At 46.6% G+C, this 21,822-nt stretch overlaps 1 protein-coding gene across 1 annotated transcript in view; it reads left to right on the top strand.

Annotated features, from left to right (window-relative positions):
* The window catches only part of CDH4 (cadherin 4), a 687,081-nt gene that overhangs the window by 228,288 nt on the left and 436,971 nt on the right, over positions 1–21,822 (top strand). The window lies entirely within an intron of this gene.

Consider the following 21,822-nt stretch of genomic DNA (forward strand, 5'->3'; position numbering starts at 1 on the left):
CTATACCATCTAACGTGAGAGAAGTGGGGAGCGTTGGCCCACGTAGGTGAGCAATGCTTTCTTTAAACTTCCAGGATATCGCCAGCCCAAAAAATTCATAAAACACACAAAAGAAACTCAGCTAAAGGCAGTGTCCAATTCTGCTGCATTCCTTGTTTCATCCCTCCACACCACCATGCTGTAAGCAAAATATACCCCAGAACCCTGCACAGTTACACAAACGGACCTGTGTGCACCGCAGCCCTGCGGCCCAGCATCAGGCTTAGGGGCTGGAGAGTGATGGGCCAGTGCCCAGCCCGTGGGTGGGGACTGTGCATGACTGGTGGCATTCACACATGGACATCACAGTCCCAGGACAGGTCCCATGTCCCTGTGGGGCCTTACCCTGTTCCTCTCGCAGTCCGGGAAGCATTATCAGATCCAGGCTGCAGGAGGACAAGACTGGCTGTAGCTCCAAACGCTCACAGCTCAGTAAAGCCAGTGTCTGGCATGTGCTGGCCTTAGGATTTTAACCATCATTGGAAATAAACCACTTGTGTGGTGCCACCTCAGTTAATAATCCACTTTCTAAGATATAAATTTTAGGCCAGGTGCAATGGCTTATGCCTGTAATCCCAGAGCTTTGGAAGGCTGAGGTGGGAGGATCGCTTGAGTCTAGGGGTTCAAGACTAGCCTGGACAACATAAGGAGATCTCATCTCTACAAAAAAAAAAAAATTAAGTAGCCAATTATGGTGGTGTGTGCCTGTAGTCCTAACAACTTAGGAGGCTGAAGTAGGATGATCACTTGGGCCCAGGAGTTCAAGGTTCCAATGAACTATGATTGCATTGCTGTACTCCATCCTGGGTGACAAAGAGAGACTCTGTCTCTAAGAATAATAAAATAGTGATGAGATACAAGTTCCAGTTCCCTGGATATGGTAGATGCTTGAATGGAGGTACTGTTTTATTCTCATGTGTGCCCAGTCTTGCCTGGCTGCTGACGGGCCTGGGAGTCATCAGTCAAGGTCAGCTAGATTTTCTCCTATGTTACCTTCCAGGAGTTTTGTAGTTTTGCACTTTGCATTTAGGTCTGTGATCCACTGTGAGTTAATTTTTGTGAAGGGTGTAAGGTCTATGTCCAGTTTTATTTCTGTGTCTACGAATGTCCAGTTGTTTCAGCACCATTTGTCAAAAAGACTATCCTTTCTCCATTGAATTACCTTTGTCTTTTGCCGAAGATCAATTGACTATAGTTACGTGAGTCTGTTTCTGGGTGGGAAGGGGGCTTTGTGGGCTGGAAGAAGTGGGAAGCCTGAGAGTGAAGTTTTCCTGAGGAAGTGAGGGGTGAGGAATGAAGTTTGGGTCAGGATTGTTGGCCTCGGCTCACCATGTGATTGTTAATGAATACTTCTCAGCACAGCTTTTAATTTATGTATTTATTGGTTCTCATAATGGAACCTCCATTCATTCTAACAAGTACCATGAGCTTCAGCCTCTGAATACATGAGAGGAGAATTTTAGGGAAATGGCCACAGGGAGTTTGTGTTTCAGCTTGCCCTTTAAACAACTGGAGTTGCAGTGATTTTCTGATTCTCTGCTATTTCCCCATTCCTCCCTGAACAAGTATCAGAAGGAAACGAAATGCAAGCTGACAAGGCAACCCTTCAGCAGGTTAATTTGTACTAGACCCTCAATTTTCCAGCTAGAAATCTAGCTTGAAACACTACTACTCAAACAACATCTATCAAAGCCCAACATCTGGGTCTCCCAGCTGCCAAGTTCACCCCATGAGGACTTGTCAATATGCCAGTCTGCCTCGTAATTGAAGTACTATTCAAAGTGGCAAAGTCCTGTCCATGGAAACAGTCTGCATATGCAGTCACAACCAACTATGGGTTGGAAAAAATACAAGCTGAGGTCGGCTCTTCCTAATAGGAGCGTCTAAGCAATGCCTGAGTCTTCAAGCCATGGTTGTCAGGATATCTGTTTGTCACCCCCAGAGGCAAATGGAGGTGGTTCAATCGATGATTCTGTGGCAGGAGAAGGGCAGAATAACTTAGGCAAAGACAATCACTCAGTACCATTTATTTGTCTTGTATGACGCCGATGATCATGGCTAGTCTTGACCTAGTGTTAGCAGCAGTTGTCTGACATCACCGAGGAAGGGACCTGCTGTTGCTGCATTTCCCACGGCCATTGTTCTGACCTCCATAAAAGCAAAGCTGGGAGCAGGGTGACGTGAATGTGAACAGCGGCTACAACAGAGCTTCGTACCTTTTTGGCAGAGCAGAGCCATTTTTAATTTTGTAAAAGATCATTCCACATTAACTCATTTGTTCAGCTCCTCTGTAAACAAACGCTTGGAGTTCACACGAGTCCCCTAGGGAATGATCCTTCTAAGTAGCTTTGGCTCGGAGACATCCCACAGTGATGATTGCTTTAGGATTGTTTCCATTGGAGTGAATTATACTTGAGGTAGAATTTGTACTGGGCTGATTTATCTTAAATTACAGGATAAGTTCTAAAGTACAAGAAGTATGTACTCTATAAAAAATGTCATGGGGCCTGACTGGTAGCAAGAGGACTGAACATGGAGAGATAAAAGAGAGAGAGAAAAAAAGTGGGGCTCTGCAGCTGTCAATGTTTGATGCCCTTGTTATCAAGCCATAAGGTTGAAAATGCTTTTGATAATGTTTTTAGAACTGGGAGACCATGCTCCCATCAGTTGTTCTCTGTATTCCTTGAGTAGTCTCTAAAAAATTGGAAGAATTTGTGGGTGCACCTGAAACAGTCACCATGGACCTTGCCATTCACAGTATGTCCTCAGACTAGCCTCATCATGTTTAAAGATGCAAAGTCAGGAAGTCGGTATGTCTAGCCATCTTAAATCAGTCACTTTTTTTAAAATTCATTCATCAGTTTGGAAAAATAATGTGTTCTGTTACTTTACACTTTAATGCGTTTCTGTGCAATGCACTCATTGATGACTGTGAAACACAAACAGGACTTCCCAGACCTCTGCTTGGAAGCTTCTGGGTATTAAGTTTGGGCAACCCCATCTCCTCCCAGCCTCACTAACACGGGTTCCCTCTCCTCAGGAGAACTGAGAAGAGAGCTTTGCACACGACAGCTCTACCCTTTCCAAGTGGGTCTTCAATTGCTTGACAGCCATTACTCTATCAAGCTCCCGTGCCTCTCCTGTTTGAGCAGATAGAACCAGGTTCAGACCCAGGAATAGCCCAGGGACTATTATTTAACAAGTGCATTGCGTTGGTGCAAAAGTAATTGTGGTTTTTGCCATTACTTGGGTCAGCATTATCTGTGGCCCAGCAGTTTCTTTCCTGGATTTTATCCAAAAGAAGTTAAAGAGATGCAAGAGAATGTTCCAAACCAGTTTTGTTTTTTTTTTTTTTCCACAGAGTGAGACGACGGAGTCTTACTCTCTCGTCCAGGCTGGAGTCCAGTGGTGCAATCTCGGCTCACTGAAGCTCCACCTCCCGGGTTCATGCCATTCTCCTGCCTCAGCCTCCCAAATAGCTGGGACTACAGGCACCCGCCACCACGCTCAGCTAATTTTTTTGTATTTTTAGTATAGACGGGGTTTCACTGTGTTAGCCACAATGGTCTCAATCTCCTGACCTCATGATCCGCCCACCTCGGCCTCCCAAAGTGCTGGGATTACAGTCGTGAGCCACCGTGCCTGGCCCAAAGCAGCTTTTAATGGCCAAACCAAAATTACTTTTGCACCAACCTAATAGTTGTGATAAAGTGGCATTTAACTGGAAATCTAACTTGACTTGTCACTCCTCCTTCCCCAGGGATCTGAGCCCTGATTGCTAATGACCACAATCGAGGTTGAGTTGAACCCTCAGCCAGAGTTGATTCAGCAGATTGGCCAGTCCTGACATTAATAACTTGCACGGACGCTTTGCACGCGTTAAGCAATTTCATATTCTCAGCAGTCCTAGGAAGAGGTTGCTGCCACGATCCTCAATTCGTAGGTTAAGATACTGATGCACAGCCATGAAGTGACTTGCTTTTTGAACTCAGTTTCAGAGCCTCAGAGTCCACATTCTAAACCACTGTGCTGGCCCACCAGGGGCTTCCACAAGTACTTCCACATCAGCATTATTTGGGGATGCCTCTGAAACATACAGCTCCTGGGCCCCTCTCAGGGAGAGTCTAAGTCAGTAGGCCATGGGCCCAAGGAGTTGTATTTTTTAAAAAATTTTTCAGATCATTGTGATGATGGGCCAAGTTTGGGGGCTGCTGTTTTAGCTCACAAATTCCTGGCTGATGACCATCACATGGGTGTTTTTTTTGTTTTTGTTTTTGTTTTCCCAAAAAGAAAATCAAACGTACACCTAATCTATGGCCCAACAATTTTTTTCCTGTATTTAATCCAAAAGAAATGAAAGACATTCAAGAGAATCGTCAAAGCAGCTTTATTCACAATAGGTAAAAAACTGGAAACAGCCCAGGTGACCAACAGCATACTGGGGTTCATCCATGTGGTGGAATTCCACCCGGCAATGAGAAGGAGCAGCCTGCTAGGGTGTGCAGCCACATGGCTGAGCCTTGAAAACACACGAAGAGGAAGGGGCCTGGCTCAGCAGTGCAAGTCCACTTGTAGGTGCCTCTGGAAGAAGCCAAACTAACTGGTGGTTTAAAGGTTGTCATGGTGGCCAGGCACAGTGGCTCATGCCTGTAATCCCAGCACTTTGGGAGGCTGAGGCGGGTGGATCATGAGGTCAGGAGTTCAAGACCAGCCTGGCCAACATGGTGAAACCCTGTCTCTACTAAAAATACAAAAATTAGCTGGACATGGTAGTGGGTGCCTGTAATCCCAGCTACTCAGGAGGCTGAGGCAGGATAATCGTTTGAACCTGGGAGCCAGAGGTTGCAATAAGCCGAGATCACGCCATTGCACTCCAGCATGGGTGACAGGGTGAGACTCTATCTCAAAAAAAAAAAAAAAAAAATTAGTCATGGTGTTTGCCTCTGGCAGTGGTGGGAGTCGGAGTGACGGGGGGCACTCCTGGCCTGAGCAGGCCCTGCCCACAGCACACGGTAGTGTAATTGTCATGTGATGAATCCAACCGCAGGGCTCTTAAAATACCTCCCAAATCCTTAAAGAAACGTAAAGTTACATTCAGGATAATCAAAGTGCTAACAAGGATGGTTGAGTGTACTTTAGTCATCTGATACAATTTGTGTGAGATTTATGTGGTCACACTCAGGGTATATTTGACTGATTGGAATTCCTCACCCATCCTGGATACCAAACATAGGCTGCCTGAAATCCTTGGGATCAAAGTGCCTTATTCAAGAATAACATAGAACTTTATTACTGACTCCATTGCAATACAACATTTGGCATATGGTATAGCCAACACCTGTTATATTATAGCAGGATTTTGTTCTCTTATGTTGGGTTTTCTAATTACAAGTGTATGCATCGTATGGATAAGCCCAAAGATAGCACACTGGTTTTCAGGAGAGTTTTCTATGTGATAAGTTGGGCCAAGGCAGCTTAGATCCAACATGCCCAGCTCCACACAGGTTACTGTTGGGCTGTACACTTGGTTCTTAAGTTCATCACCTCCAACCAAGGTGGACAGTACAGCGCTCTTGCCCTGAGCATTTGCAGGACAGGTGTTCTGAGCAGGCTGTGTACGACTTGTGATGCTGGTGAACTTCACAACTGAGGGCTAGTGAAAAGGAAAAGATGAAAAAAAGGAAGACAGCACAAAAGGGTGCCTGCAACTGTGCATCATGGAGAGTTTACATAATGGAAAGAATATTAAAGATACGCACAAACTGTGATTTAAGGATACGCAAAAATTGTGATGCAGTCTTGAAGAGAGAAAGTGAAATTTTAAGACAAGTCTGCCATTGTCTGTTGTTTTGGCCCCATGTACATATATTTCCTCTGTTTTTGTTGGTGGTATTGATGTTGGTGGTGTTGATGTTGATGCTAGTGGTATTGATGTTCTTGCTATTGATGTTGCTGATGTCGGTGCCATTGTTGTTGATGTTGATGCTGATGTAATGGTGTTGATGTTGGTGGTTCCGATATTGATGGTAGTGGTGCTGATGCTGGTGGTGTTGATGTTGGTGGTATTGATGTTGATGCTGATGTTAGTGGTGGTGATGTTGATGGTATTGATGGTGGTGTTGATATTGTTGATGCTGGTGGTACTGATGTTGCTGATACTGTTAGTGGTGCTGATGTTGGTGGTGCTGATGTAAGTGGTGTCAGTATTGTTAATGTTGGTGGTGTTGATGGTGGTGGTTGGTGTTAATATTGTCGATGTTGGTAGTGTTGATATTGGTGGTATTGATGTTGCTGATGCTGATGTTGGTAGTGTCAATATTGTTGATGTTGGTGGTTTTGATGTTGGTGGTATTAATGTTGCTGATGGTGATGGCATCAATGTTGTTGATGTTGGTGGTGTTGATGTTGGTGGTGTCAATATTGTTGATGTTGGTGGTGTCGATGTAGGTGGTGTCGATATTGTTGATGTTTGTGATGTTGATGGTGGTGGTGTTGATGTTGATGTAGGTGGTGTCAATATTGTTGATGTTAGTGGTGTTGATGGTGGTGGTATTGATGTTGCTGATGCTGATGTTAGTGGTGTCAATATTGTTGATATTGGTGATGTTGATGTTCTTGATGCTGATGTTGGTGGTGGTGGTGTTGATGTTGATGGTGGTACTGATGTTCCTGATACTGATGGTAGTGATGTTGATGTTGGCTGGGCTCTGTGCAAGTTTGTTTTCCTGGTGAAGACTCAGATAGATGGTGACATGCTTTGTGCCAGGCACCATTTGGACTGGCAATGCCATGGTGAAAATATCAGATGAGATGCCTGCTTTCATGGAGTTCACAGTCTGGGGGTGGGGGGCAGGCATATAATGAACAAGTCCATGTACAATGAAAATATCAGGAAGCAAGAACTGCCATGTACAGAATCAAAATATTAAATATTGAAAGATAGTATAGAACGTTTGGGGAAGGGCTACTTTAAATAGTAGAGAAGACCACTCCGGGGAGTCCACAGTTAAGCCAAAACCTGGATGGCAACTTGAAGCAGCCATGAAAGATGAGGGATGAGCCAAGTCAGCAGTGGAGGTGGATGGAGAATCCTTCAGCCTGGAATGGTCAACCAGGGCTTGGGATTTGCCCATGGTAGAGACATAGGTGGAACCCAGTAGGTTTGAATGAATTATGTAAATTAGACTCTAGTAAGTCGCTCAAACCCATTTTAGCTCAGGAATTTTCCTGGAAATTGACCAAAGTGGACTTTTCTATCTCTTGACTGTTTCTCGGAGACGCTGAATACAGGCCTGTGTCAGTGCTGTAGCCCACACTCGCTGTGGGCCTTTCCGGAGTTCCCTCGTCTGTGAAGTATGCTAAGCTCTGCTTAGCCTAGAGATCTGTTTCCATCATATGCGAAGCATGCTATGCCCTGCTTGGCCTAGAGATCTGTTTGGCTCCTCCTGGATAATGCCCACAAGTAACCTTTTAGTTCTCTGAGTTTTTTGCTTCTGACAGAGCAGTCTTCCCCTCTGCGGGTCATCACCTCTGTTGCCCCATAAAAATAAGTTGTTAGGAAACAAGCCGGAAAGTGGGTGCTGATGAGCTAGCTGCCTTAGGCAATGCCTTCATGGCTACAACCCGTGTGCCATTCCGGCTCTTCTCCTTCACAATGGCTGGTGGCTGCCAATGAGATAAAATGGCAAGTGGTCCCTTTGTGCCTCCCTGCAGGAGACAGGTTCCCAGGGGGATATCCGCTGCACACAGGGTAGATCCCCACTCCATCTTGAGGCTGGTGGCCTTGTCTGGTTTAGTCTTCCTTCCTCTCCCCTCCTCTCATGTCTCTCTAGCCAGTCTTCTTGGATGGTAATGCTGGTCAGAGTCATGATAAACTTTCACTCCAAACCCTCTAGGGTGACCCCCCCTCCTTCCAGAAAGAGAGCAGACCCAGTGTGCATTCAGCTACAGGTGGCCCCCACCCCAGTCCTGGGAGAACAGTGGCCCATACAAATGGCCATGGAGGCAGGTAGACGCCCCGCAGATCCTGGTCCGTGGTCCTCAGTGTTCCCCGCAAACCTCCCCCTGAAATAAGACCTGAACACTCTGGAGTGGACTCTCCAGGTCTGTGTTGTGTGACAGCTCAACAGCCGCACTGCCAGACAAAGAGCGGGCTGGGGAGAAAATGGTCATCAAACTGCCGCTCATCGCATACAACTCCAGGAGCAGGTGGAGACAGGAGCGCTCAGTGGGGCCGAGCCAGGCTGGGTGTGAGCCCCTGTAAGTTCTGGAGGCTGGGTCCCAGGTTCTGACTTAAAATCACGGCTGCTGTTCATCCTCAAACTCAAGAGAAGTTTGGTGTCAAATGTTGCTTTCATCCTCCTCCTTTCTTCTAAACTCAATAAGGAGACCCCCACCTCTGCTGGCGCATGGTGTGCAAATCGCTGAAATCTACCAACTTGAATAGACTTAGAAAATCATATGCTGCTATGAAAGAAACCCATAAATGAATCTTTATATTTGAAGTTTTTTCATTTAACAAATGCATTGTTATCCATTATCCTTTCAATACTTAACAAACAACTCATAATGAAATACAGAAGGGCTCAATTGGAAGGCTTTTTTTTTCCTTTCCAAAATAGCTATTTCCTTGCAGGTAGTAATTTTGTTTCAAGAAGAGCAATGTTTAGCACCAGACTTTTTAATAAAATATGTGTGAGAGAATAACTCTTCTAAAACATTCTGTATCTACAAAAATCTATATGTGGGAGAACTTGAATTATTCTCTAATAGATTTTATTACATAGCAGTTAAGAATTTCTCTAAGAGACATCTAGTCAAAGGCATCAATTTTGGGTAACAAAGCATTGGAGAGAAAGGGACTTATTGAAAACTGGCGTTATTTGCTATTTTGTGAATTCTTTATCTGTTTCTCTAGCTATCATTTTCTTCTAGAAGGTGGAGCATCTGAGGCGTGATTGAGTGTGGTAGCGCCTTGTGCATGCCTAGTGTGATCAGCTGCAAATGACTGAGCTGACGTTCATTCGTCCAACCTGCACTCTTTGGCATGGGCCCTCCGCCAGATGCCATGCCCTGCACTGGGGAAATTGAGGCTGGAAGAGGTCTATCCACAGGGAGCCACCTTGCATGGTGGGAGTAACGGGCTGAGTTCAAGGTTCAGGGGCCCATGGCAGGGGCAGGAGAATCAGGGCAGGGCCCCCAAACAGCTGTTTTGATAAGTTCACATGATCCTGTAGGAGCCAATGCCATTCACTGAGGTATGAGGACCAGAAGGAGAGGGCAGTGGCCTCGTCTGTTTCATTCGGGACTTAATGTTGAGTCTGTGATGTGTCAGGCATGGTTCTGGACCTAGACCTTCAACCAGGAGAAACATGGCCCAGGCACTCCAGGGGGAGCCGAACACGAGGTTTCCCATGTTAACTACAGCACAGCCTAGGAACCTCCAGGAGGAGCTGTGGGAGGAAGACCAGACACATGGAACCTGGAGACCCCCGCTCATCCTGGGAGGTCGCCCAAGGCTCCCTTGATATTAGCAGCTGTGCTGCAGGGCGGCCTGGGACTGCCCAGCGGGGGAGGAGGCAGGAAACAGATGAGACTCTGAGGTGGGAACAGCGACTCAAGAAACTGGGAGATTGCAGCCTGGGCGACAGAGGAAGACCTTGTCTCAGAAAAAGAAAGACAGAAGGTAAGAGAGTCCTGGGCAGGCCGGGCGCTGTGGCTCATGCCTGTAATCCCAGCACTTTGGGAAGCAGAGACAGGTAGATCACCTGAGGTCAGGAATTCGAGACCACCCTGGCCAACATGGTGAAACCCCATCTCTACTAAAAATATAAAAATTAGCTGGGCATGATTGCAGGCACTTGTAATCCCAGCTACTCAGGAGGCTGAGACAGGAGAATCACTTGAACCCAGGAGGCGAAGGTTACAGTGAGCCGAGATTGCGCCACAGCACTCCAGCCTAGGCAACAAAGTGAGACTCCATCTCAAAAAAAAAAAAAAAAAAAAGTCCAGTGCAGCAAGCCAGGGACACACAGCAGGAGAGACGAAGGGAAGGTCCAGGTGCTGTGCCATGGAAGGGAAAGCTCTTCAAACATTTTTTTCTCTAGGTATTTCATTATGAAAATTTTCAAACTTACAGAAAATCTGAGTGAATTGAGCAATGGACATCTATATACCCACTGTCTAGATTTTATTATTAGCCAGGCACGGTGGCTCACTCATAATCCCAGCACTTTGGGAGACCGAGGCAGAAGGATCACTTGAAGCCAGGAGTTTGAGACCAGCCTGGGCAACACAGTGAGACCCCGTCTGTATAAAAAAAAAAAAAAAGTAAAAATTAGCTGGGCATGGTGGTACATGCCTGTATTCCCAGGTATTCAGGATGCTGAGGCAGGAGGATCACTTGAACCAGAAGGAAGTTGAGGCTGCAGTGAGCCGTGATCATGCCACTGCACTCCAGCCTGGGCAACAGAGCAATACCCTGTCTCAAAAAAAATATATATAAAATTCACATATTCCTGTGTTTGCTTCATCCCATATCTATCCTCTGCCCATCCCTATATCCATTTTGCTTTTCAATGAATTTGAAGATAAAAGTGCAGATGTCAGTATACTTCACACCTAACACTTCTGTGTGTATCTCAGTAGTGTTCAATATTCATTTACATTCATGAAGCAAAATTTCATGGAGAAAAAGGCATCCATTTTAGGCATGCATTCCCTGAGCTTTGACAAATGCTTACATTTGGGTGACCAAGACTCCAATCAAGATGCAGAACATCATTCTAGAAAGTTCTCGTGTCCTCATGCAGTCAGCACCTCCTCTGGCCCCAGAACAGCCACTGTTGTGGTTTCTTCACTATGGTTTCGCCTGTGCTGTGTTCTTTGGATGTGCTGTAGGCTTGGTTTGATGTTGGCTCTGCCTCTTCCAATGAAAACACTGCATGCAGCTTGGGCTATGATGAGTGAAGCTGCTGGGAACTTTCTTGTGCAAATCTTACTGTGGGCAGGTGTTTTTTTTAATTGTTGTTTTGGGGATTTTTTTTTTTCTTTTTGTTTTTTGTTTTTTCCAGGTGAAAGATCTTGCCTTAAGTCTCTCTTATCCAATGTTAGTATCAGCTGTGAGTAAGCCTCTTACACTCACCATTGGCATGGTATTTTTCATCTTTTGACTGTCCACCTGTCTGTGTACTCACAGTTTGTCTCTTATGAACAGCATGTCTTTGAACCTTGATTTTTTCCCCCATCCTTTCTGACAACCCTTGCCTTGTAACAAGATTCCTGATACTTTCTAGTACATTACTGGTGGGGGTGGAGTCGAATGTAACACTTGTATTTGCGTCTTTGTTTGCTCCTCTCTGTTTGTGATGTCTTTTCCTGCTTCTCTCCTTCCTTGTGTTAATTTGTTTTAGAATTTCTGTTAATTTAGCTATAGGATTTTTAGCTCGACCTCTCTGCACTATGTTTCAGGGGTTGCTCTAGGGATTACAATATACATCACAGGCTACTGAAAGATTTGGGGTTTTTTGTTGTTGTTAAAAAAAAAAAAAAAAAGAAAGAAAAAAAGAAGTCCGCAGCTTGTGAAGACCAGATCGGATGCGCAAATAAACACGAGACCAGCGAGGTGTTCCCGCCGGTTGGCCGGTTGATTCTCCCGTTAATTGAAAAAGGAGTTTCAGAGTGTTCTAGCTCAGAGACCACAGTGTACACTGAAACTCTTCCTGCCACGGAACTGTATTGATAGTGTAATCAATAATGCTGTACACACTCAGATCAGAGACACACGGCTCCGGCTTCCAGTGACACCTTTGAGATTGTCTACTCACTGCTGAATTTTTAAAAATCCACTCTTAATATAAAAATAACATTGAATTTGAAGATGAACTCCCAGGACCACATAGTGACCCTCCTTCCCTGTTACAATCTGCAGGTAAGCCTCGCATGGCCACAGGAGGACCTCCCAAAAAACACACATGATTTAAGCAGGATCTCCAGAATCTCTGTCCAGGGTGGTCCAATCTTTTGGCTTCCCTGGGCCACATTGGAAGAGGAATTGTCTTGGGCCACACATAAAATACACCAATGGAATAGCTGATAAGCTAAAAGAAAAACGCAAAAAAGTCTCATAATGTTTTAAGAAAGGCTACAGATTTGTGTTGGGTCATATTCAAAGCCTTCCTGGGCCGCGAGTGCTCTGAGGGCCTTGGGTTGGACGAGTTTGCCCTAGCCCTTTACTCCAGCTGTCTTCTGCAAAGGACGAGGGAACCTGGCGTTCGGCCCCAGCTTCTCTCCTCTTAATGAGTTTCCTTCCAGGAGAGGATAGAACCCCACGTGTCCTGAGCCTTGAGTAGAAGAGGAGGGCGTATCATGACTTACCGGCAGCACGGCCTCCAGGCTGCATGGTGGGGGTAGGTTTCCATGCTTACGGTGGTCCTTACTGCCCATGAAAAGGAGCTTCAGACACCCAGGTCCCTCCCGAGCTTCCCCGTACTGTGGTTGTGGAGGTCAGGTCAGGCTGCCTATGGTTGTGTTTTCGTAGCTCCTGGAGCCCTGGTCGGGGAAGCCAGTGGGCACCTTTGCCCACTCTTCTCAGCGTCAGGCAGTCAGGAGCATCTGGGTTGGAGGCACAGCCCCAGATCCTCCCGCTGCTCACTCTGGCCAGGTCCTTTCACCCTCTATACCTCAGTCTCCCCACCTGGAAGGATAGCAGTGCCTCTTGCTCTGACCTGTTGAAGGTTATGTGGGACTGGGGTGCAGGTGTGCCTGGCTCAGGACAAGGAATCCATGAACAGCAGCTGTGACTTCATTCTCAGTGCCTCCTTTCTACCCTGCTTTAAAGAAGGCGAGCATGGGTGTGCTAGGGGGACTTCAGGTTGTTTGTGGGCCACCTCTTTAACTGGGCCCTGATGCTTCACACAGTGTCCCTGAGGTCACAGAGGGAGGAGGGCTCCAAGCCAGAATTTAGACCTCAGCCTGCAGACACATGACAGATCCCGACCCACAAACGCAGGCCGGTGCCACCTGCCATCCCACGAGGGCAGGAATATGGGGGTGTCGACCTTGAGCTCCTCACCTCCGTGCTGAGCAGACACCAGGAACAGGGCTTATGAGCGAGGCTTTGGGGACAATGAGGAGACCCTGAATTCATCTCCCTGAGCCGGATGCCTCTGAGTGCTCCTGCCCGCCCCCACTTGTACCATGGAACCTTGTTTTCTCCTCCCCCAGATGTGGGCGTCGATTCTGTCTGTGACAGGGGTGGCCGGAAGGGTCAGTGGCGCCATCATGCAAAGCGCCCAGGAGGCACGGGCGCAGCTTATGTGTCCCTGAGTCATGGACTCGGCCATGAGAACTATTATTATTAGTTTTATGACGACTCTCGTTGCTATGACAATGACCCTGGGTGTGAGGGCTGTCACGTCCCTGTCGGAATCACTCTGGCGTCCTCAACCAGGAGGAGGTGGCCCAGCCAGAGCAGGGCGTTCCCTGGCCTCGGGCTAGTCCTGTGTGTCAGTGACATGTTCACACTACTGTTGTGTTTGTCAAATAATGGAAGTATCATCATAGGCTGTGCTGGGAAATGGAAATTAAATTTTTCGGAGGATACACGGTGGTGATAAAGGATGGGCACCAAGGCAGGCACGTTGCACAACAATCACCAATTAGGAAGCCACTGCTCACTCGCGTTCCGAATTGCAGCGTGAATTAAGATGCTTGTTTGGGAACAGAGTCCCCAGTACTTGCTCATTAAATTTTCCACATCACGGACGTGGAGAGGGAGAGAAACGAAACTCAGTGTCTTCCCATCTGGGTGGCTGCCTGTGCTTACTGCGGGTCCTGTCTCAGGCCCTGTAGCTTGCTGCAAAGAGACTTGAGTAACCAGGTATATTTGTTGTGCAGGGGAAACACAGAAGGAAGGGAATGCCTGCGTTCTGCAACATGTGCTCTCTCCTCTCAAGACGTGGAGAGGAGAAGACCTCTGGGAGGCGCAGACACTTGCGTATAAGATGGTATTCGCATGAAGGCAGGGCTGTGAGACTCACGGGAAGAGGAACTGTCTCTACAGTGTTAGGCAGAGGCATTCTCTGGACATGTTAATATTTAGTCTTTATGAATTCTGTTTCCTTCATATCGTTGGCCTGTCAAGTACTTGACCTATAGCCTCACAGCCCATCCGGAGTGAGCCTTGAGGTCGAACTGGCACTGGGACCTCCAGCCCCCACTGTAGGCACGCCCTCACCCACACGGCCACTCTTGGTGTGGAGGCAGGAAATGCAAACTCGTCACATTCCTGGGGCACTCAGCTCTCTTTGCAGCAGTGTGCTAAGTGCGTCTCTCCTTGACATCATGTCATTCGTGACCGCAGCAGGCAGGCCCCTGGGAGTGGCCCTGGCGAAATGGGGAGGAGAGAACTTTCTTCTCCAACAGACGGTTCATGATTTCCAAGGTGTTCTCTGGTTAAGACCAGAAACATGTTTCTGTAGAGCCCAAAACAGGCCACATCCGCTCCTGCTCTGAGCTATGATAGACTTAGGCTGGGGGAGGTGGTGCTGCCATTCACCACCTCCAGTCTCCTTATCTGATGCTTAGAGCTTCATAGTTTAAATGGCAATCATTCCTTGAAGCCTGCAGCTTGCGATAATACAGCTAATACATTATTACATCTGGCTTCCGTGCAGAAGAGCGGCTAGAGACGGGTGGAAAGAGCCCTGAGGTGACTGAGACAAATGGAGTGTGGCCTACTTGGGAAATGCTGAAAAATATTGGTGTTTACCTGGCTACGTACTTGGCCACGGAGAGTCCAGGTGCAAAGAATTTTTTAGGTGAGCGATGCAGCTGGAACGAGGCCTGGCTGAGATTCAGGAGATGGCTGCTGCTATCTCTGCCCCCTCATCCTTGCTGAATCTCAGAACCTTTGGGCCTGCATCTCTGCAGCCCAGAGATGCTGACTCCAGTTGCCCAATAGAGCCGTGGTGAGGCTCAAAGGCCACACAAAAGGAGCGTGTTCTGGAAAGCATGCCACGCCCTGTGAACAGAAGAAGGCACTAGAATACTAGCCATCTTCACGAGCACCATCCCTGCTGCTGCCTCCACCGTTCATTAGGGAGCCACCCATTATGGGATGGACCACCAGACTCAACTAACGAAACTTTTCTGTTCTCTCCTTTCTAGGTAAGTGATTCCGGTGCTAATGCTGGATACGCATGTGCTTGTACATACCTGTCGCGCCTGCGAGAACATGTTCTCCGCTCCCCCCGCTCCCCTGAGGATGCCTGAGTGAGGACCCCGTGTAAAGTAAGATGAACCGAGTGGGCGCGTCAGCCCAGGCCGTTGTCCTTTAGTGGGCGTGTGAGGGCTGTGGGTCACAGTTTCTAAGACTGATGGCATTGCATGATCTTGCCTGGTCAAACTTGTGCACATGAAGAAGTGGGGTGGGGACGGGAGCAGGATGAGATAGCTAAGCAGTGCGCCAGAAAAAAATCAGTTGACGTGGACGATCTAACCTGAGAAACCATCATAGAAAATGACGGAGCTCTGCTCCAACGCAGCATCTGCAAGGCCCAAATGAGATAGAACACAGAGTTTCCACGTGAACTTCAAAACCTGCTCCCACGGTGAGGTGCTTTTCCCATTTTAGCAACCTGGTGGTCTAGTGTGTCTTTTTTCCTGAGTGTAGCTTGGAAGCTTCCATCTCTAAATCTTTAACATTTTCTGGGAATTTGCTTTCTGTTTCCCAGGGTTGTCCTGGGACTGGCCTCCGATGAGGCAAAGGTTGTTCTCTTCGTGTAGCCACTGGTTCAAGAAGTGTTTGGGGTTAAAATGTTAAAAATACATAGCTAGAGATTATTTTTCCAGCTCATTGAAAGAGGAGTTACAGATGCAACATTGTCTGTGGTTGTGTGGTTAAGAAGTGTTCCCTTCGCTCCTGAGTCATATGTGAAAAATCTTCCCTCTGACCCTGATACAGAACAATTTGTCACTGTTGGTGAGACTCATATTTGGCTGTGAGCTTCCTGGCATCCAAAGGATAGAGGAAAATAAGAGCACTCAAAACAGTCACCAACATCATGAAGGAGAAACTACCATTATTTTCTTTTTTGTTACTGGTAGAAATTACTCTTACCAGAACTAGCTTATTCCATAAGAATTATTCTGTACTAGGGCTCCTGTGTTGGAGATATCAAATAATACATTAAACCACATTCTTAACATTTCTGGAGAAAACACAGTGGAGGGTTCCTTGTGGTGGTTTGGGGCAATTTATTTACTGGAACAGTGGGACATGGAAGTGTCGCTCACCGTGAGTATTTCTGCAGGTCAAAGATGATTATGCCTAAATGAATATTCTTTTATTGGCTTGATGGAATCCCAGGGAGAACCTGGAATACCTCAAAAAATAGACGCGTTATAAATACTGTGATCGGTATTCCTCCCAGCCAGACCTTGATGAGAATTAGACAGGAGGCCCCTTGCCTGGGGTCAGGCTGCAGATGTCCTGGGGTGTTGGTGGATGGAACAGCTGGCTCTAAGAAACGGGACATGCATGATCAGGGTGAGATCCTTTGGGGAGAGAAGCAGCTCAACTTGGGCCCACAGGAAATGTGTCCGTTCAGAGTTGCAGGTGAAGCAACAGGTGAGTCAGGCAGGCGTTGATTAGATCTTCAGTCAGTTGCTCCACGTTGCAAATATGAAGGACTTGCTTTTAAAAAAGGACAAAGGAAAATAGGAAAAGATGTCGTAAAAGTAAAGATAATCAGCCAGCATTACTAAAAGTGAATAGAAAATTTCTTCTGAAAAAGCAAGTGAGTGCGGTATTTGGGATCATGAATGCCAAAGAGTGTGTCCTGGATGTTGGCGTCGGGTCATCACTGGCCCTAAATCTCCTCAAGTCTCATAGAAGGGTGTAGGTCGTATGTTAGAGGTCATACGTCATAAGGACATAAGTCGTACTTCAACCTTGAATTCAGGGAATAGCATTTGGCTTTAGGGTAATTGACTCCAATGTGGAATGAGCCACATTCTCTATGCATTGGGATAATACTTATTTATCATGAAATACATTATTATTAACTAGTGATATAAATTACTGTTTATTAAACTTATAATGCTTATTTATCATGAAATACATTATTATTAACTAATGATATAAATTACTGTTTATTAAACAATTTGTATTGAATATTATTCAACATTTCAAGCCTGTGGGTACAGTGGACACAATTTTCTTGTGACTTTCATCTGAGTATCGGCATCTGTTCCCACTATGTGAAGGTGTGTTTGCCGTCTGAACTCGGCGTGTCTTTGGCTCACCCAAGCGGGGAGAAGAACATGAGCCAGGTCAGCCAAGGAGGCCTTTGCTTGTGGTCTGGTTTTCTGTAGGGACCAGAGATATGCCCCCATCCCACTCACCATCCCTGGGCCACAGCGGCCTTCCCCATGTCCTGTTGTTGGACCGAGGCACGCCTGTCTTGGGAACAAGGACCTCACTATTTGCAACTTTCTTGGAGGGCCTTCTGGATCTCAGAGCTCTGTGCCTCAGATCCTGCAGGTAGCACTGAAGACTGGAGGCTGTTCCAATGGGGCTGGCTCTGTGGCCGGCCACGCACTGGGGCCTGAGCCTCCACTGCTCTCTGGGCTGCCCACGTCTTCCTATGGCTGAGACTGGCTTAGCCTGAAACTCAGGAGGTTCCTCTCTCAAGGAAGCCTATTAGATACTCAGATGTTCAGATTGTGGTTTTTTTCTCACTGTCTCCAGAGACACATCTGCAACTGAAATGATGCTTGGGATGGCTCCTTAAACATGACCTTTGATAGAGGTGGGGTGTTTGTGGTGACATCCTCGGCCTTCCTTTAACTCAGGGGCTCTCGACAGGGAGGCGGGGGGGGGGGTGGCTTTTGAAGTCCATAGAGGTTATGACTGCCCAAGATCCCACCATAGGCAATAGATCCATTTCGTCCTGACTGCATTCCTCCAGGTGCAGACACGTGTGGTGGCTGCTTTGCAGCAGAGCAGAGGATCCAGGCTCCAGCCCCTCGTTAAACACCCGGCCTCACCTGCATGTCAGGCACAATCTGGACATTGCAGTGACAGCGCCTTTGCCACATGCGAATCTGACTAATGGCCTAAATTGGTACCAGAAGAACAATTATGTGGGCTCTTTCCTGAGGGCTGTGCGTGGTGGCGCTACCCTTGATCTCGGCACAGAGTCGGTCAGAAAGCACACACTCCGCTTCCCTACCCGCACACGCGTCCTTATCACTTTCACCGTTCCCTCCCCAGGGGCTTGATTTTGAAGAAGTATCTGGTTTCATGGAGAAAATAGAAGATGAAACAGCAAAGTCAGGCCACTCAAAGTGCTGCGAATGTGGGGGAAGGGGTTTCTCTTTCGTTACACGGCTCGGCGTTCGTCGTTCGCTCTTTAACATTTTGCTTAAGATGTGGGGCCGGAGGCTGTTTTCCTGGTGGAGATTATTTTAAAATCCTCATCTGCTTTCAGTCATGTCTGGGAAGGGAGGTAGGTGACGCGAGCGAGGCTGATCGGGGGGATTCGGTTCAGTGTCGGGTGTTTCACCGTTTACAGCAAAGTGGTGGCTAAAAAGAGTTAAATGAAGACGAGAGCAGGAGAGAGCAGCATCGTCGTCAGCCTGGCCTTCTGCTACCGGCCTGTCTAGAGGGTGGAAATGAACGCTGAACCCTCTGAACGCAGATTCAGTATGTTTCAGAGCATTTCTAGGAGTTAGGCGTAGCTTCAGGACGGCCCACTTTGGAATCCAGTCAGTGGGAGCATAGTGTTAAGTTCAGGAGTGAAAGGTTCTGAGGGTGACTCTCTCTTTTGTCTTTGCAGCCTGTGGTTGTAAGGAGAGAAATTAGCACTGCAGATGAAGGAGGCCGGCACTCGCCTTTGGGACTGTGCAGGGGGCCCCAGTGTCAGCGTGGACCAGGGAAAAAGTGCCCTTCCTAACGCTTGTGCCCCACTCAGCACTTGCTTAGGAAGGTCTGTGCCAGGGCCAAGGGGCATGGGTATGGCCACTTTTATTCTTTCCTGTAGAATCCATGATTGACCCTGTGCTTGGCATCCTGCCTGGCAAGCCACAGACGCTCAGTGCAGGTTGGCACGAAAAAGAAAGATGGAGGGAATTGGTACATGAGAGTCTGCTCCCAAGACGCTAATATTATTGTGTGCTTTTAGGGAAATGCAGTCTTCACGTTTGCTTATGTTAAGATGAATGGGTTTATTGATTGCCCCATAGTCTTCATAGTCCATGAAGGTCCACGTGGTGTTTCCATTCTTCCCTATTAATAAAAGTGGAAAATCTCTATTGGTGTGTTGAGAAAGGAACTCAGACATGCAGGAATCTGCCAGGTCCATTCAAAGTCTGGAGATGGTACCAAACATGGTGGCTGAATTAAACAACTGCAGTTCAAGTATCATAAATTAACCTCACACTGGATGGGATTTGAGAGTCATTTGCTCCCCATAAGAATTCTGAACGTGGAGAACAACAAAACCAAAGTGACTTTATTATTTGCGTTAAATATTTACACAGAGGGGAGTAAACAGTGTGTGACACCCTATGACAGAAATGAATCTTTCCCAAAATGACAAGTTAGGAAACGTATGCGTCTGGTGCAGAGTAAAGACGCTCGTGCATCTTCTTTGCATATGTGGTGCAAGCAAAAAGCAAAACTCTAGACAATTCTCTGTCCTTATTAAAATCCAGTTACAGTAATAGCTCAGCCTTAAACTTGAAACATTATGAATGCAATATAAATGTTTAAACAGTTTGGTTGCATAATTCTTCAGTTCACATTTCCTACCATTGGTGACCTGGTTCTCAATTGTAGCTGGCTTTCTGGGATCTATTTGGTAAAAGAAATTTCAAGACCATGCTACTGAATACATCACATTGTATCCACATTATTATTATTTTCTTTCTCCCTTAAGGATTAAGCTTCCATTTTGGCAACTTTGCCAGTTGGGCAGAATTATAATCAGAGAATTAATTGTATCAAAGAATTAATTCAGTGGATATTTACGTGGTTCCTACTAGGTGCAGGTCATTTTGCTGTATTTACTTATAGAGATGAGTCTGCCTGCAGGAGCTGGGGAAGAAAAAGTCTGAGCCAACTCTAGCGTTGGGTCGACCTGCGTGTGATGAGAGCAGCAACTCACGAGAGGCTTTCTGGGGGTCTCGAGGGCAGGAATATTCACTGGGACTTGCTGTGTCTAACTCACTCTGGGTGGGACCTGCTGGGAGAAAGGAGAGAGGCTGGAGGGTGGTGCTGGGTAGGGTTTAAACATCTGAGAAAGGAACTATGGACCCTGGAGGTTTGCAGAATACTCAGATTTGAGCAAAGAAACAGCAAGGTCCACCTATTCAGACATGAGGCTGTGGATGCCCCAGGCTGCTAGAAGGATTAAAATTACTCAAATCGATGGCTCGTAACCACGCTGGCTTTCCAACAGTGCAGCTTCAGTGAAATATGCTCCATTTTGAGACTTTTGAGTATTTTGTTTTCCTAAGTGAGTCTGCAGCGTGTGTGAGATTGTTTAGCAGAATGTAGTTTCTTGAGTCAGATGCAATAACTAAAAATAAATACATATCCACGTATACACAACAGACATTTATAAATATATACATTTTCCCCAAAGGTAGTTTTTCCAAAAGCTAGAATAGCTTTTGGTACCACATCTAATTAGGAGATTGTAGAACAAGGCACAGCCATCTTGATTATAATGACCGTCTTCAGATAATGCAGTGTTAAATTAGCTCACTCAACAGCTACTTTGTAAGTAGATTTGGTTTATTTTTAGTTCTTATTGGAAGCCGGGAATCCAAATGGAGATGGAGGGTTTTCCGGGAGCACGGGAGATTGCTGGCCAGCAGCGCGTGACTGGGCTGCTCTTCTTAGAAGTTTGCTGTGTGTTGCGGGAGGAGATTTTAAGTAAAACCCACAATACAGGTGGAGTTCACTGTGTCTCAGGCACCAGCTTTCACTCTAAGAAAAATCAGATGATTTTTCTAGGAAAAAAAAAAAAGGTACCTTCTGCAAAATACCTGACCCATACTCCTCAAACCAACCAGGTCACCAAAAACAAGGAAAATCTGAGAAACCGTCACAGCCAAGAGGTGTTTAAGGACGTGTGAGGACTCAATGTCATGTGGGATCCTGGGACAGGAAAGAGGCAATAGGGAAAAGCTGAGGCCATCTGATTGAACTCTGGACTTCATTAATAACAACGTACTGACACTCATTCTAACAAATGTTCCATGCTGAGGTAAGATGTGAACAGCGGGGGAGACAGGGCGGGATCTCTCTGTGCTATCTTTGCAACTTTTCTGTAAATCTAAAACTATTCTGAAACAAAAGGCTCGCTTTAAAATGTATAAACAAGATAATTTAAAACACCCATGACTCCACCATCAGGAAGACATGACTGTCAGGATGGGGTTGTATCCAGCTGTCTCGGTGCACACTGTTGTGCAGAGGGAGACCATACTCGGCATTCAAGTTTACTGCGTGCATTTTCCCTTCATGTTCTGCAAACATGAGCATCCTTCCTGTGTCCCTAAAACTGTTTGGTCAATCAGACAGTCAGTGTGTAAATAAATGCCACCTCAGAGAACATTGCCTCCCCCTAAGAGTGGAAGTAAATATGCAAATGATTCTATGTAACAAGACACAGAAGATCCCAGGCAGTGCGTGTGCCCCCCACTGAGCTGGGTCTTAATGCTCGCAGTGGCAGACGGCAGCCTGGAGAAGTCCCCACCAGGTGACAAGCC

This window comes from Macaca mulatta, chromosome 10 (genome assembly GCF_049350105.2).
Source record: "Macaca mulatta isolate MMU2019108-1 chromosome 10, T2T-MMU8v2.0, whole genome shotgun sequence".
Lineage (NCBI taxonomy): Eukaryota > Metazoa > Chordata > Mammalia > Primates > Cercopithecidae > Macaca > Macaca mulatta.